The 16,306-nt window shown below is 38.4% G+C and overlaps 1 long non-coding RNA gene across 2 annotated transcripts; it reads left to right on the forward strand.

The window, feature by feature from the left end:
* Positions 1-439: 439 nt before the first annotated feature.
* LOC115836069 lies at positions 440-13,083 on the forward strand. Of its 2 annotated transcripts, XR_004031072.1 has the most exons (4): positions 440-903; positions 8,313-8,492; positions 8,858-8,995; positions 12,905-13,083. It is a non-coding gene; the product is annotated as an uncharacterized LOC115836069 (long non-coding RNA). The 2 variants fall into 2 exon arrangements; XR_004031071.1 differs by lacking the exon at positions 440-903 and having other exon boundaries at positions 7,873-8,492.
* The last annotated feature ends 3,223 nt before the right edge of the window (positions 13,084-16,306 follow it).

Consider the following 16,306-nt stretch of genomic DNA (forward strand, 5'->3'; position numbering starts at 1 on the left):
GGTAGGCTTCTGCACAGCAGTATACATAGTATGCTCAGAAGTAGCCTGAGTAGAGGCTCTGAAGTGTCCCCAGTGCAGTGATCCAAGTAACTTAAGGTTAATTTTGCCACCCTGTGTAAACACAGACTGCCTGAGGCCTTTTCATTTCATTTAGTTTGGAAGTCACATAAGACAGGGTTCAGAATTTAAAAATTGGATACTCTCTTGGATATTGGTGATGGGCCATGAAAAATAAATTAGTTCCTTTAAGGAGTATTTTTAAAACTCAGGAATTATTTAGAGAAAAAGAAGGGGCAAAGCAATTTTTCCCAATAAATTTTTCTGTAATCAATTAAATCTTTTTAGGATTTGGATAATATAACAGACTCAGAATTTTGTCATAAAAAATAAAACTGCCAAGATAATAATATAAAATAAATGTAGAATATTTAATTTTTATGAATTTTCTTTTATTAAAAAATTGACAAATTATCCCTCAACAATCTTCCAACTGTTTAAAGTATTAAAATGATATATGCTATTTAAAAATTATTAGGCATTCATTAAATTGGCAAGATATTAGATTTCATGTATTCAATATTTTGCTTTGGTAAGAAGCAAATTCTATAAACTCCCTATTGGAATCGTGTATTTTGGGAATTAGATATTCTTGGATGTGAGGTGCAGTTTTCTTCTAACTGCAGGGAAAATGCTGTCTAAAAGAAAATAATAAATTTGTATCTGCTGAATTCTCTTAGCATAAGGCACCAACAAAACAACCTTCAGGAAGGGAGAAGAAACCATCCTCCCACTCATCCTTCAGAGAATTCAGATAAAGTGAAGAAGAATCGTTCTCCAGCTCCTTTGGAATTTACGCCGTCATCAGGGGAGGCTTGTTACTGCTGGATCCAGTGTCTGCTCAAGGTTACTTATTCCGCTAAGACGCACATCCTACCACGGACCACGGCTTTGTAGCTAGCCAGGCTCTGAGTGTGTGTGTAGATGAACCATTTCTCTCTCCAGTAAATGAATGACAGTCTTTCTAGGGCTCTTGTCTTCTGCTGGGAGGCAGAGCATCTCTAGCCCAGGAAGAATGCCCAGACAGAGTCAGGGGGAATGGGGACACGAGACAGAGTTCATATTTGTGATCTATCCCCTTCATTTCTCTTTTTTCTCTCTCTATGTCTTTCTTTCTTTCTTTTTTTTTTTTTGCATGGGTGGTGGTCAGGATGTGTTGTTTTTGTTGTTGTCGTTTAAGATATCATTGGTAAGCATCTCAATATGTGTTTACCAGTTAGTATAAACTATTATAAGAACAGAAGATAACAAGACTTTTAATTGGTACAGAAACCTATATTGGGCATCTATTTTGTGCAACCCACCAAGCAGGTCATACGGGACATGCAAGCCTAATGAGACATAATCCCTCCTTTGTGGAGCTTACAGTCTAAAGACTGAGACCGGCTCGCAGGTAACTGAGTGTTTCAGTCATACTGACCTGTCAGGCAGTCTTTGGTTGCTGAGTACATGGTTATAAAGACTGTGAAGAAACAAATCACCATTCCACCAGAGCAAATCAAATAACAAAGACCCAAATTGGATCATTTCTCATTTCCTATTTTTAAATGTACTTCATAAAGACATTTACTTACTAAAATCAGTTTTTGTCTTATACAACATTAAAGAAACCATATGACCCTTTTAATATAGTTCAAGGAAATTATGTGAATTAAGTAACTTGATTTGTTATTTTTCACCATTGTGGGAATTTTTAGAAGCACCATCATTCTAATTAAGAGCAATGAAATACAAGCTTATTTAATAGTTTCTTCAAGTTAGATATGTTCATAGTTTAGTGACAAAAGGTAAATAAAATTAATAAACTTCATAAAAATCAGTGGACTCTGGAAAACATTTTAAAAATTCCTCTGTGAGCAACAGGCTTTCAACACATTTTCCCCCAAAGATCAAAGGGCATGAATTAAAATGAAAGAAGGAAAGTCTGCTAATTTTTAACCTTTAAAGATTAAGTATTTAGGAAGCGATAGAAACTGAAAATGTCATATACTTTTTGAAAATTAAAAGAAACATGGAAACCCTGTTCACATGATAAAATTACGACTGTGCACAAAGAATTTTTAAAAGTCATTACTCCTGGATACTAAGATTAGAAATACTTACATACTAAGTATAGTCATAGTCAGAAAAAAGAAACCATCTGATTGATTTTTGAGAATCAATTAAAAAGTCCTTTGAAATATTAGAATCATTCTGTATAACGGCAAGCACATGGTAGGGTAGGTTCCTAATAAATACTGGGTACAGTTGGGAGAAAACAATGCAGTTTTGGACTAGAGAACCAAAACTTCTGGACTTTTCTAGGCTTTTTTATTATGGCCAAGCCTCCACTGGGCCTGACCGCTGGCATAATTGGTATCCTAACTTTGGCTTTTTACTAAATAAAAATAATAAATATTTCTACAAAGGATCACCCCATCCTGGAGGCAGCTCATAGTACAGAAATTGGAATAATCTTGTCTTAAGCTTCTACCAACCTCGTCCATCCTGCTACACACACCATTTTATACTCCAATGAGTATTTAATTCAACAAAAAATAAAAGTTAAATGACCATTTCAGACTGAAAAAAAAACTGTTTAGGCAAACCAGTTTTTGGATTGACTTGCCTGGTAAGTATTGGCAAATAGTCACTCTGGTAGCCTATGTGCATACCCATCCCAGGAGAGGCTATTGAGTCCTGAAGGGTGGAAGATGGAAAATGAGTTTTGTTTTGCTTTTTTGCTCTTGTTGCCCAGGCTGGAGTGCAATGGCACGATCTCAGCTCACCGCAACCTCCGCCTCCTGGGTTCAAGCAATTCTTCTGCCTCAGCCTCCCAAGTAGCTGGGATTATAGGCATGCCCCACCACGCCTAGCTAATTTTGTATTTTTAGTAGAGATAGGGTTTCTCCATGTTGGTCAGGCTGGTCTCGAGCTCCCGACCTCAGGTGATCCACCCACCTTGGCCTCCTAAAGTGCTGGGATTACAGGCATGAGCCACCATGCCCAGCTGGAAAATGAGTTTTGAGAGCAAGAACCATACTGACCTCTTAACGCTTGGGTGCCTTCTTTTTCTTACCATTTCTTCCTTAATTGAGGCACAAACCTTTTAGCTGTTATGCAGTGAATATATTATGGAAGAATGTTTCTTTTAAAAAGGAAAACAAAGAAAAATAAAATTCAATGTCTAAAATATGGCTATGGAGTAAACTAATAATATGCAAGGTGTGTTTACATGTAGTCTACCTTTATCACTTATGATTTTCTTTACCAGTTGTATCTCCAGTATATAACTTTACAAGCATTATTTTTACGTGAAGCTGTGATACTTTATGGATGAACTTGACAAAATTAGATTTTCTTTTGCCAAGTGTATTAGGCTTCTCCAGAGAAACAGAACTAATAAAGTATAGGAAGAGATTTATCATAAGAAATTTGCTCATGTGATTGTGGAGTCTGAGAAGTCCCCAGATCTGCAGTCAGAAAGCTGGAGACCTGGGAGAGCTGATGGTGTAGTTGTAGTCTGAGTCCAAAGGCCTGGGAACCAGAGAAGCCAATGATACGGTTCCAGTCTAAAAGCTGGCTGACCCAAGGCTCAAGAAGAGCTGATGTTTTAGTGTGAGTCTAAAGGCAGGAAAATCCGATGTCCCAGCTCAAAGGCAGACAGGCAGGAGGAATTACCTCTTACCTGAGGGAGGGTTTGGGTCTTTTATTCTAGTCGGTTGATGGGATGAAGTGCACCCACATTAGGCAGGGAAATCTTTTTGCTGAGAATCTTAATCTCACCCAAAAACACACTCACAGACACACCCAGGGTAATGTTTGACCAAATGACTGGGCACCCTGTGGGGCAGTAAAGTTGACACAGAATTACCCAACACGGCAGGTGAGATTCAATCACATGATTCAGTAATTTTAATAATTATATGATTAAATGCTAATAAATTTACATGCAAAGAATTTTGCCTATATTATAAGCTCAAGTATTTGGCCATAGAACATTTAAAGACATGCTTAGCCAGTTTAAGGAAAAATCAGTTAGCCATTGCAACATTATCTTCAAAGCTATTGTTGGAGTAAAAACGATCCTAAAAAAATAGCCCCCACTTAATGTGTTGATTAATTCATCTATCTAGCCATGAATGTGTTCCACAAACTTTAGTTGAGTATCTACTATATGCTAGGCACTGTGCCAGGCAGATGGCATACAGATACCAAAGAAAATAAACCTGGTTTCTGCCAGCTAGGAACTCCGTCTGGGAAGGTGGGACAGCCAAATAAATAAATTAGGAGTAAAGTGTTAATGGTAGGCTGGCCTGACCACACATCCTGTTAGCCTAGAGCAGTCCTCTTTTCTATCTGTTTTCTCAATCTACGAATAGCTCTCTATCATTTGCAAACATACCCTAAGTTGGGCAATAAATTTTGCAGCCACCTGGGTGTAGGCGATGTGAGAGAAGTTTCTCTAAGATACAGTAGGAGTGCCCATGGAGGGAACAGATGATCTAGCTGTTGGAGGGTGGGAGAAGGAGAGCCCTCAATCCTGGGATTAATCCTGAAAAATGAGAGTGGTGTTTAAGATGCAGAGAGAAAAGGAAAGGAGCTTTGTGAAAGAAGAAAACTCTGTGGATGAGGAAAAAGAGGCAGGGCTCAGTCGTAGGTGCAGGACAATTGTAAATATGCAGACCTGGCTAGGGCAGTGGGGGCTGAGGGGCTGAGGGGGCAATAAGGCCATGGGGGGTTGCAGCCACCACATTCCAGAGGCCTCACTCTGTTGTGCTAAAGAGCTTGAATACATCCTGATGGCGGTTATATGACACAGTGGCAGTCATGGCAGATAATGATTTGGTTAGATTTGTGATTTAGAACAACAAACACATCTGGTAAAAGTTGACTTCCTGGGCCAGACACGGTGGCTCACACCTGTAATCCCAGCACTTTGGGAGGCTGAGGTGGGTGGATGACCTGAGGTCAGGAGTTTGAGACCAGGCTGGCCAACATGGTGAAACCCCATCTCTACTAAAAATGCAAAACTTAGCTAGGTGTGGTGGTGCATGTCTGTAATCCCAGCTACTCAGGAGGCTGAGGCAAGAGAATCCAGGAGGCAGAGGTTGCAGTGAGCCAAGATCATGCCACTGCACTCCAGCCTGGGTGACATAGCGAGTTTCCATCTCAAGAAAAAAAAAAGTTTAAAATTCAGTTATTACATATTTTATCTTTATTGACTAACTTCACATTCGTGCAATACAGAAATGGGGGAGGTAGCATAATAGCCAATTTTTCCAATTGATTGGAATACACCTTTTGCTTTTGTATATTTTTGTGAGAAAATTATTTGAATTTAAGCATTATGTAATTAGTGACCACTTTTCAGGAATTGAATCACTCTGTAAATCCAGATTTGTGAATGGGGAGACAGAACATCAGAAAGTTATGAAAATAAAACTTGAAAAGGTAATATAAAATTTAAATGAAGTAGGAAGAGTCAGAAATTCTTCACACTTTCAGAAATTTATGTGAGTGTAAACTCAAATTATGTGAGTTTTTGTGATGATTTACTGATCACTGCCTACAATTACACTGTTTTTAAGGGATGACACTTGGCAACCATTTAACTGAACTTCACTTTCCCATTGGAGGCGTCGGATGTCATGAGAAGTTAAGAGACTAGGCAAGTCATAGTCAGAGACATCCCTGGACCAGTGTAACATTTCCAGGAAAGACACAAGAGTTGTATTTATCATTACATTCATTTCCTTAATATAGCTCACATCCTTTTTTGAAGGAGGTGTTGTAAGCCTGAGGTCTTTTTAGAAAATCTCAATTTGCCTGACAAGAAAATAAAGATCACAAAAACCGTTAGTTTCTCAATAGGAAAGTAAATAAGATGAAAAATCCTTGTGTGGTGAGTTAGTATTTTGAACTCTCTCTGTCTCTTTTCCTCTGTATTCTCTCTCACCCCCTCATGTCTCCTCCATTCAATTAAACTAGTAAGTAAATAAGATGAAAAATCCTTGTGTGGTGAGTTAATATTTTGAAATCTCTCTCTCTTTTCCTCTGTATTCTCTCTCTCCCCTTCGTGTCTCCTCCATTCAACTAACTATATCATCTTCTGCTTATTGAACCAAGAAAGGAATGTGACAGAAAGAGAAAAAAAAGAGCCTCTACTAGGATTTTGAGTTTACAGAGATAAGGCCTTGGGGAAGCAGCAAGGACTCATGGCATAGACCAGGAGTTCTAACCAGGCAGCTTGTTTCCACCCCTTAGGGGACATTTGGAATTGTGTTGTGTGGGATTGGGGAGATGTTTGTCACAATAACTGGGAAATATCTCATTATCTACAAGTAGTAGGTGGGGCCAAGGATGCTGAACATTCTGCAAGGAGTGGACAGTCCTACATACCAAAGAAGGGCTGACCCCAAGTGTCAAGAACACCCCTGTTAAAACTCACTGGAAGGCAAAGATATAGAAAAATTGGAACCCTTGTACATTGCTGGTGGGAATGTAAATGGTGCAGCACTGTGAAAAACAGTTTAGCAATTAAACAGAGAATTACCATATGATCCAGCAATTCTGCTTTTGGGTTTAATCCTTTTGCAGCCAAAAGGGTTGAAAGCAGAGATTTAAACAGATATCTATACATCAATGTTCATGGCAACATCATTCACAATAGTCAAAAAAGGTAGAAACAAGCCAAGTGTCAATCAGTGGATGAAAGGATAAAGAAAACATAGTATATACATACAACAGAATATTATTCAGACTTAAATAGGAAGGAAATCTGACACATGCTTCAACATGATAAATTTTGAAGATAGTATGTTAGTGAAATAAGCCAGCAATAAAAAACAAATATATAACTCCACTTATAGGAATAGAAAGTATCTAGAACAGTCAAATTCATAGAGACAGAAAGTAGAAGGGTGGTTGCCAGGGCCTGAGGCAGTTAGTGATGAATGGATATAGAATTTCAGTTTGGAAAGATGAAAAAATTCTGGAAGCAGATGGTGGTGATGGTTGCACAACAATGTGAATGTACTTAATGCCATGAACTATATACATTTTAAAATGGTAAAAATGATAAAGTTTATATTATATATATTTTATCACAGTTTAGAAATAAAAAATGCCACTCACTCATGGAGAGGAGCTAATGTTGAAAGCAATTCTGTTTTGCCCTTGGTACCAAAATTGAAGAAGGCTGGGGGAAGAAGCATGGTGGGCAAGCATGAGAGGCAGATAGTGTGGGCTCCTGGGCAAGGGCCTGCACCCTGCTCTTGGGGAATGGGCAGAAACCTTGACAGATTTAAGACAAAGGAAACTTGGACCTCATTTCCTAGGTAAATCCCTGAGGAAAAAAAAAATATATATATATACATATATATAAATATATATGTATATATATATAGGAATTGAAGGGTAGGCAGATGGAAATAAAGGCCTCATAAGGATTGAATTTGTGACCACGGACAATCCAGGTTGATTCGCAAGTCAGTGTCCACTGAGTAGAGACAACCTACAGAACCACACGAGCCCCTCCAATGCCTTGGTTCTGTGTGAGCCACCTCAGAATTCACAGGTAACAGCATATGGACAGGGAAAGTTCCTGAACTGACCGCATAAGGGCTTGAAATAGAATTTTAATTGCATCATAAAGTTAAATTTCTTGCATACTGAATCTCCAGCCTGATATAAGAAGCCATCATAGCTGGGCATGGTGGCCTGTAGTCCTAGTTACTCAGGAGGCTGAGATAGGAGGATCACTTGAGCCAATGAGGTTGAGGCTGCAGTGAGCTATGATTGCACCACAGCACTCCAGCCTGGGTGACAGGGCAAGATCCTGTCTCTAAAAAAAGAAAAAATAATAAAAAATTAAAAAGAAGCCAGTATTACATTCCTTTCAGCTCTAAGCTGCCCTAATGCTTGGAGCCTTCATAGTAACATTCCATGGTAATTTTTTCACGTGTATGAGATTTTCCATCATAAGTGACTACAATTAGCATATTCTGGGTGATGTGTATGTGTTGGTTCCTTGTTTTACCTGGAACAGAAGGAAGGAATTGGCTGCCAGATACTTGAAAATTTGTTGTTGGAAATGGCAGCACTGCATGTAAGAGGAGCTTGTTCAAATGAATCAGTAGATAAAAGGTGGAAGCTTGGGACACCACCCACTTTGGCTCTTCCAGCCAAGCTCCCTTCAACAAGAGGAATGAAAATTGTAGTTCAATGCCTGCTGCTCACTTATCTTGTGTCTCATATCTTACGGCAACTTCCAGAATGAAGAGACCCTGCCACAATGAGGGACTGAGTAATTAATTGCCTGAAACACATGGGTAGTCTGAAATTTGAGCTTCTTATAAAGGTGTGACTCACAGCTTTCTTAGAAAAAGAGCACAAATATCCACTGCACCAGGAACAGGGAAATTTCCTTCCCATCTTCTTCTCTTTCCTATTAGGTAAGTGCTTTTTATTCGGTCATTTCCAAAATGTTTTGGGGTTGGGGGTGCATCATTTCAGCACACACCCTATGGAGAGCTGGGATACTCTCCTCTTCCAAGGCAGCACAGCCCACACCCAAGCAGCTTTCAATAGTAGGTGACTATTTTCTATCTGGGAGTGGAGGAAGGAAAGTGGAAAGTTAGTTGAATAAATATAATTAAGCTATGGTGTGAGATATTTCAGCACACGGTCTTGTTTTTGTTTTTCTTTAAAGGAATAATGCTAAACCCAGTTGGTTTTCTTTTTTTTTTTTTTTTTCCTTCCTTCCTTCCTTCCTTCCTTCCTTCCTTCCTTCCTTCCTTCCTTCCTTCCTTCGAGACAGGATCTCATTCTGTAGCCCAGGATGAAGAGCAGTGGCATAATCATAGCCCACTTCAGCTTTGACCTCTCAGTCTCAAGTGAGCCTCCCCCCTCAGCCTCCTGAGTAGCTGGGACCACAGGTGTGCACCACCATACCCAGGTAATTTTTTAATTTTTTGGTAGAAACAGGATCTCATTATGCTGCCCAGGCTAGCCTTGAACTCCTGGCCTCAAGCAATCCTCCTACCTTGGCCTCCCAAAGAGCTGGGATCCAACTGGATTTTGGAGATAAATCCCTGAGGAAAAAAACTGGGCTTGGCTCCCCAAAACACCTGGATTTTAGTATCTGAAAATTAAAGTTAATTGGAAAAACATAATTCTGACTTAATATAGCTTTAACCTGCTGATCTCAATGTACTATGATTACTCCCAGTGTTAATTTTAAGTTTGAAATATAGTCTCAGGTAAGAGGTGACTCACATAGAATCTCATCTCTTCATCTTAATAATTCTACTGCAGATAAATGTTCTCTGGGCTATTAAGGCAAATCCTTGTAATCCTGGGAATGTGGTCCTTAGGCAACTAACCTCTTGATGGAAGAAAATAACAAAAAACAACAACAACAAAAAAACAGTCCTGGTCTTCATCACTTTTCTGTACTTTACTAAGCTTGGGTTTGGGTAGTTTCCAGTTTTCTAGTGTCCAGAGAGAATTCATCTGCCTATAAGACTTCTGAATATTCTTGTTTTCCTCACATTTCCGTGTGGACTGTCTCAGTGTTAGCTTTTCCTCTTGCTTGTCCTGCGCGCTCTCTTCTCCCACACCCCACACCCCTTCACCCTGGGAATTAAAGGCATGTACTCTGCAGTCTCAGTAACACCGGCTTTTAAGTGAGACCACAGTACAAAATAATAAATGAGATTTTTTTTTTTTGAGACGGAATCTCGCTCTGTCACCCAGGCACCCAGGCACCCAGGCTGGAGTGCAGTGGCGCGATCTCGGCTCACTGCAAGCTCCGCCTCCCGGGTTCACGCCATTCTCCTGCCTCAGCCTCTCCGAGTAGCTGGGACTACAGGCGCCCGCCACCACTCTCGGCTAATTTTTTGCATTTTTAGTAGAGACGGGGTTTCACTATGGTCTCGATCTCCTGACCTCGTGATCCACCCGCCTCGGCCTCCCAAAGTGCTGGGATTACAAGCGTGAGCCACCACGCCCGGCCTATAAATGAGATTTTAAACAATGTTTGAAGTGGGTGCGAGCCATGTTGTACATTTCAAGACCAATATTCTTGCAGAAGCCATTGTGGAAGATGACGAAAGGAAAATGAATCACAGATGAGGAAGAAACAAAAACAAATGAAATAAAGAAAACGAACGGACACAGACTTTAGGAATGATGTTTGATTCCTAATTAGGCTTGATATTACCATGTTTGGTTACTGGTGTGTTTTCATTCATGTCTTTTGACCTGCTTAAAAAAAGAAAGAGGTCACTTCAAGGGATCCACATTTCAATTTCAGTGTGTGGCACAATTACTGTATACTAAGAGTCTATTAGCCATCATTCCTACAGTAAGGGCTGGCTTGTTCGTACACTGGGTGCATCTCTGATCTAATTTTATTATGGATGACAGCATGACATTCATTTCCACTACATTCTACACTGCTCCAATTCTGAACTTGGCATGTAATAGCCATAAAATAACATGAATAAAGAAGAGAACTCCTGCACAGAACTCTGGAAACCAATGCCCAATTTACGAGTCCAAGCATGCATGACTACTGTAAACCAGAATGGTACTAAAACCAATAAATATATGAGAAGAAAATGAATAGTTATGTAAAGGTTTATTGTAGACACTGGTTCATTTTCATAATTTTAGGTTGAATATACCCAGCTGATGAAAGCTTTGAAAAACCGAGTATAATTCCTTATTAAAATTAAAAGCACAACCTGTTTTTTTTTTTGTTTTTTTTTTGAGACAGAATCTTGCTCTGTTGTCTAGGCTGGAGTGCAGTGGCACCATCTAGGATCACTGCAGCCTCTGCCTCCTGGGTTCAAGCGATTCTCCTGCCTCATCCTTCCAAATAGCTGGGATAACAGGCTTGTGTCACCATGCCTGGCTAATTTTTGTATTTTTAGTAGAGACGGGGTTTCACCATGTTAGTCAGGCTGGTCTCAAACTCCTGACGTCAGTGATCCACTCGCCTCAGTCTTTGAAAGTGCTGGGATTACAGGCGTGAGCACCCATGCCCAGCCAACCTGTTATTTTTGAAAGAAAACTAACTTTAGGGAACTGGATATTTTCATGGCACCAAATTATCACCCCAGGATGACTAGCAAATTGACAAAGGGAAAATATATCTTAATAGTAAAGAGAATTGTGGCTGCCATTATCTTAATTTGAGAATCAAACTTGGCATCACTAATAGTGAGAAAACCAGGCTCAATGTGATCCTGATGCCATGCACTATGTTTTTAAAATTTTTATTAAAAATTTCTTTTGAGAGAGAGGGTCTCGGTCTGTCACCCAGGTTGGAGTGCAGTGGCATGATCACAGCTCACTGCAGCCTCCAACTCCTGGGCTCAAGCATGTTCCTCCCATCTGTTTCCTGCGTAGCTGAGACTACAGGTGTGAGCCACCATGCCTGGCTGCTGCCATGCAGTATGAAGGAGATAGCCTCATCTATGAGTATTCTTCAAAATGTGTAACCTGAATCAAGTCGAGACTTTAGATGTGTAGGCTATACAGAGGATGGAGGAACAAGTTAAGCCACTTTAAAGAAAGAATCAAAAAGTCTAGAACTGGGGCCTTCTATAAGACAGGCTTAGTAAAGTACAAAAAAGTGATGAAGACCAGGACTGTTTTTTTTTTTTTTTTTTTTTTTTTAAGGCCTGGCCTTTTAAAAAAGTCAATAGCATGAGAAAAGGGGAAACAGGGCTGGGCTCCGGATTAAAAAAGATGGAAGACATAACAATTGTCACATGTGTTCCTTGATTAGATTCTAAATTGGAAAAAAAAACTCTACATATACTGAGCTGATCATTATACAATGTCTACATGCATTGAAACATCACACTGTACTCCATAAGAATGTGTTATTATTATGTAGCAATTATAAATAAAAATTAACTTTAAAACAGTATGTTCTTAAAAACCCTATAAAACCATGGTAATAATTTGAATATGGACTGGGTATTATATGATATTAAGGAATTATTGTGAATTTATTAAGTGGCATATATTGGTATTTGGTTATGTTAAAAAGGTGTCCTCATTTTTTTTTGAGATGTATGCTGAAGTACTGGAGGGTGATTGACTTTAAAATGGTCCAGCAACCACATAAAAACAGATGAAGCAAAGATGGCAAAATAATAACAATTATTAATTAAACGTATTGGGTTATGGGTATGCATTGTACTATTTTTTCTATTTCTCTGCATGTTTGAACATTTTTATGATAAAAAGGTAAGGAAAAAAACCTTAGCTTTTATTAGTTGCTAATGAAAATCAGGTGTTTCAAAACTAATTAGTTTTTCTCTATCCATTTGGGCCAGATCACCATTCCAAATGAGCAAAAAACTTAAAAATAAAATAACATACTGATAATTTTTAAAAATTAAGCACAGGTGCAACCCTCAAGTGGCAACAACAGCAACAAGATGGCAATAATTTAAGCCACATCAATTTCCCTTTAATTATCTTTATCTTATGAGATACAAACAAAAATTCGCAGTGGTAACTGTGCCTGGTGTTTATGTTTAAATCCATATCAATTGGTTACTTGCTGTTCATATCAATGAATGATTTTTAAGTGAATGGTTTAAAAGTGAAAACAACCCTGGTAATCACAAATTATCTGTTGTAATCAACTTTTCCACGTGAGTTAATTGAAGCATAGTGAGTACCAATAAGTAAAAAGAGAGCTAGGCTTAGGGAACAGTTCACAATTTACAAATAATTATGCCACTTAGCAAATTAGTAAAGTAATTTACTCCTCACATCTACAAACCCTTGAACAACACAGGTTTGAACTGCGAGAGTCCACTTATATGTGGATTTTTTTCAGTAAAAGTTACATTAAGTGTGCCTGGCTCTCCTGCTTCCCCTACCACATCCTCCACCTCTTCCACCTCTGCCACCCCTGAGACAGCAAGACCAACCCCTCTTCCTGCTCAGCCTACTCAACTTGAAGAGGACACGGATGAAGACCTTTATGATGATCCACTTCCGCTTAATGAAAGTTAACATATTTTCTCTTCTTTGTGATTTTCTTATTAAAATTTTCTTTTCTCTAGCTTACTTTACTGTAAGAATACAGTACATAATACATCTAACACAAAATATGTGTTAATCGACTGTTTATGTTATCAGTAAGGCTTCCAGTCAACAGTAGGCTATTAGTAAGGTGTTTGGGGAGTCGAAAGTTACGCTCAGATTTTTGACTGCAAGGGTATCAGCACCCCTGACCCTTGTGTGGTTCAAGAGTCAACTTTTTTTTTAATTGGCCTACTCTCCTATCTGGATTTATGTGTAGAGTATATGGATTAAATAAGATATTTATATTTTACTGTATACATTTGACTTACATCGTCTTGATTTGGTGGTTGAGTGATCATTATAAAATTGCTGGAATTCATTTCCTGTAAGAATAAAGTAATTAGCAGTTGGGCATAATGGAAATGGCATGGGACTAGGAGTTATAAAACCTGAATGATATAGGCCACACTTATGTGCTTGTGTAACTAAATAAATATCTGTTTGACTTTGGGCAAATCTTTAGTCTTCTTGAGTGTTAATATCCTCATTTAGATATATCCATGGTTAGAATAGGTTAGAGACTCTTAACTTGGGTTGGAAGGATCCACAAATTCCCCTGAAATTAACATATGTCATGTGTATTAGTGTAGAAGCATTTTTCTGAGGGGAAGTGTGGTAAATTAGATACAGTCACAGGTCTTTGCAGTAACTTCCATCTAAATGTATTGTCTTTTTCCCTGTCCATTGATCTGGGCTGGCCTTGTGACAGCTACTCTGTCCAAAAGAATGAGGCAAAGGCAGAAGCACAGGGCACAGTGGCTCATGTCTGTAATCCTAGAAGTTTGGGAGACCAAGGCTGGAGGATCACTTGAGGCCAGGAGTTTGAGACCAGCCATGGCAACAAAGCAAAACCCTGTCTCTACAAAAAATTGAAAACTTAGCCAGGTGTGGTGATGTGTGCCTGTAATCCTAGCTACTTCGGAGGCTGAGGCCAGAGGACCACATGAGCCCAGGAGGTCAAGGCTGCAGTGAGCTATGATTGTGCCACTGGACTCCAGCCTGGGTGACAAAGTGAGACCCTGTCTCACACACATACACACACGCACACACACATGCACACATAGTGTATATATTTTGTATATATTTTATATATTATATATTATATATTATATATATTTTATATATAATATATATTTTATATAATATATATTTTGTATATATAATATATATTTTGTATATATAATATATATTTTGTATATAATATATATTATATATTATATATATTTTGTATATATTATATATATATTATATATTATATATATTTTGTATATAATATATAATATATTATATATATTTTGTATATAATATATATATTATATATATTATATATATTTTGTATATATTTTATATATAATATATTATAGATATTTTGTATATATTTTATATATCATATATTTTGTATATATAATATATATAAAATATGTATTTTGTATATATAATATATATAATATAAAATATATATTTTGTATATATATAATATTATATATATTATATAGGATAAATTTAAAAAAAAAAGGAATGAGGCAGAAATGATGTCACGTGACTTCTTAGCCTTGGTCTCAAGAAGCCTTGCAAGTTTTGCTTTCATTGTCTACCAAGTGAATTAGCCACTACCAAGTGAATCAGACCTAGCTGTCTTGCTGGAAACACATGGCCCAGCTGACAGCCAACAACAACCACCAAACATATGACTGAGGCTATCTGGGCCATTCAGCCTCATGTAAGCTATTAGATGACTGAGGCTGCCTGAGTGATCCCAGACAAAGCCAGGAGAAGAACTACCAGCTGGGCCCAGCACAAATTGCAGAATTACGAGCAATGTAACGGTAGTTGTTTTAAGCCATTAAGTTTTGAGATGGTTTGTTATACCATACTATCTAACCACTTCAAGAGGATGCATAGATTTTTATCTGACTCTCAAAGATTATGAACTACTACTGAAGTTGAATTAGATTATTAAAAAATGTGGCTGGGCCCTGTGGCTCATGCCTGCAATCCCAGCACTTTTGGAGGCTGAGACAGGCAGATCACTTGAGGTCATGAGTTCGAGACCAGCCTGGTCAACATGGTGAAACCCCGCCTCTACTAAAAATACAAAAATTAGCCAGGTGTGGTGGCACACACCTGTAATCCCAGCTACTCGGGAGGCTGAGGCATGAGCATCTCTTGAACCTGGGAGGTGGAGTTTGCAGTGAGCCGAGATTGCGCCACTGCACTCCAGCCTGGGCAACAGAGTGAGACTCTGTCTCAAAAAAAAAAAAAAATTGTATGATTCCCTGTCTCTCTACTCTCTTCATAAACTTTGTCAAAGGCATGATTTAATTTAGCAAATCTTGCATTCAAACTGCATTTTAAAGTAAATCCTAGAATTATGTAACTGAAGAATCAGCAGGCCCTTGAGTCTGTAGTTCAGAGAATTTCTCTTCTTTCCTCTTGAAAAAGTATGCTGGGCAGTGTTTAAGCACCTTTTTCATTCTCCATATTTTTTAAAGATTAAAGCAATTTCATCTGAAACTTCTATTTACATTTTGGTTTGTTATTTCCAGGCCAGTGTTTCAACTTATTTATGACAGTTAGAATCTGCTCCTAGGTGATTTTAACCTTAAATTCCTTCTTACCTAAGAGTCTGAGAGTGTTCCATTTTGCATCCTTCACCATTGACATAATGCCATCACAGCTGGCCATGGATCCTAGGCTTTCTTGCTTTGGATTCAAACAGCCCTTTTCATCATCTAGAATGTTAACCTCCTTTTAAACTTTCTGACTCTTCTCACATATTCTTGACAGATTTTTTTTCCCATGCTTGTTTTTCTAGATCAGCTTTTGCATTTTACACACACCATTTAAAAATATATCTGATCTCAGCAGACAGCTTCCTACCCAAAGACACTAAATCTTTTTGGCTACCTCCTTCCTTTTTCTTTTCTTCTTCTTCTTCTTTTCCTTCCTGCGTTGGACCCTTTACAATAGTAGCATCAGAATTTTATTTTGAGGAATCTCCTCTGCTTCTTTTTGGAATCTCAGACCGGGGTGTCAAAGTCAAGCTTTTATAATTTCCTGAAATATTTTTAGGCTCAGACTCACAGAGTGTGTGTCTGGCAGTGACCACATCCCTCTGGAATTTTCTGATGGCCAGGTGGCCCTCTTCCAG

The sequence above is a fragment of the Nomascus leucogenys genome, chromosome 7b (genome assembly GCF_006542625.1).
Source record: "Nomascus leucogenys isolate Asia chromosome 7b, Asia_NLE_v1, whole genome shotgun sequence".
Classification (NCBI taxonomy): Eukaryota; Metazoa; Chordata; class Mammalia; order Primates; family Hylobatidae; genus Nomascus; species Nomascus leucogenys.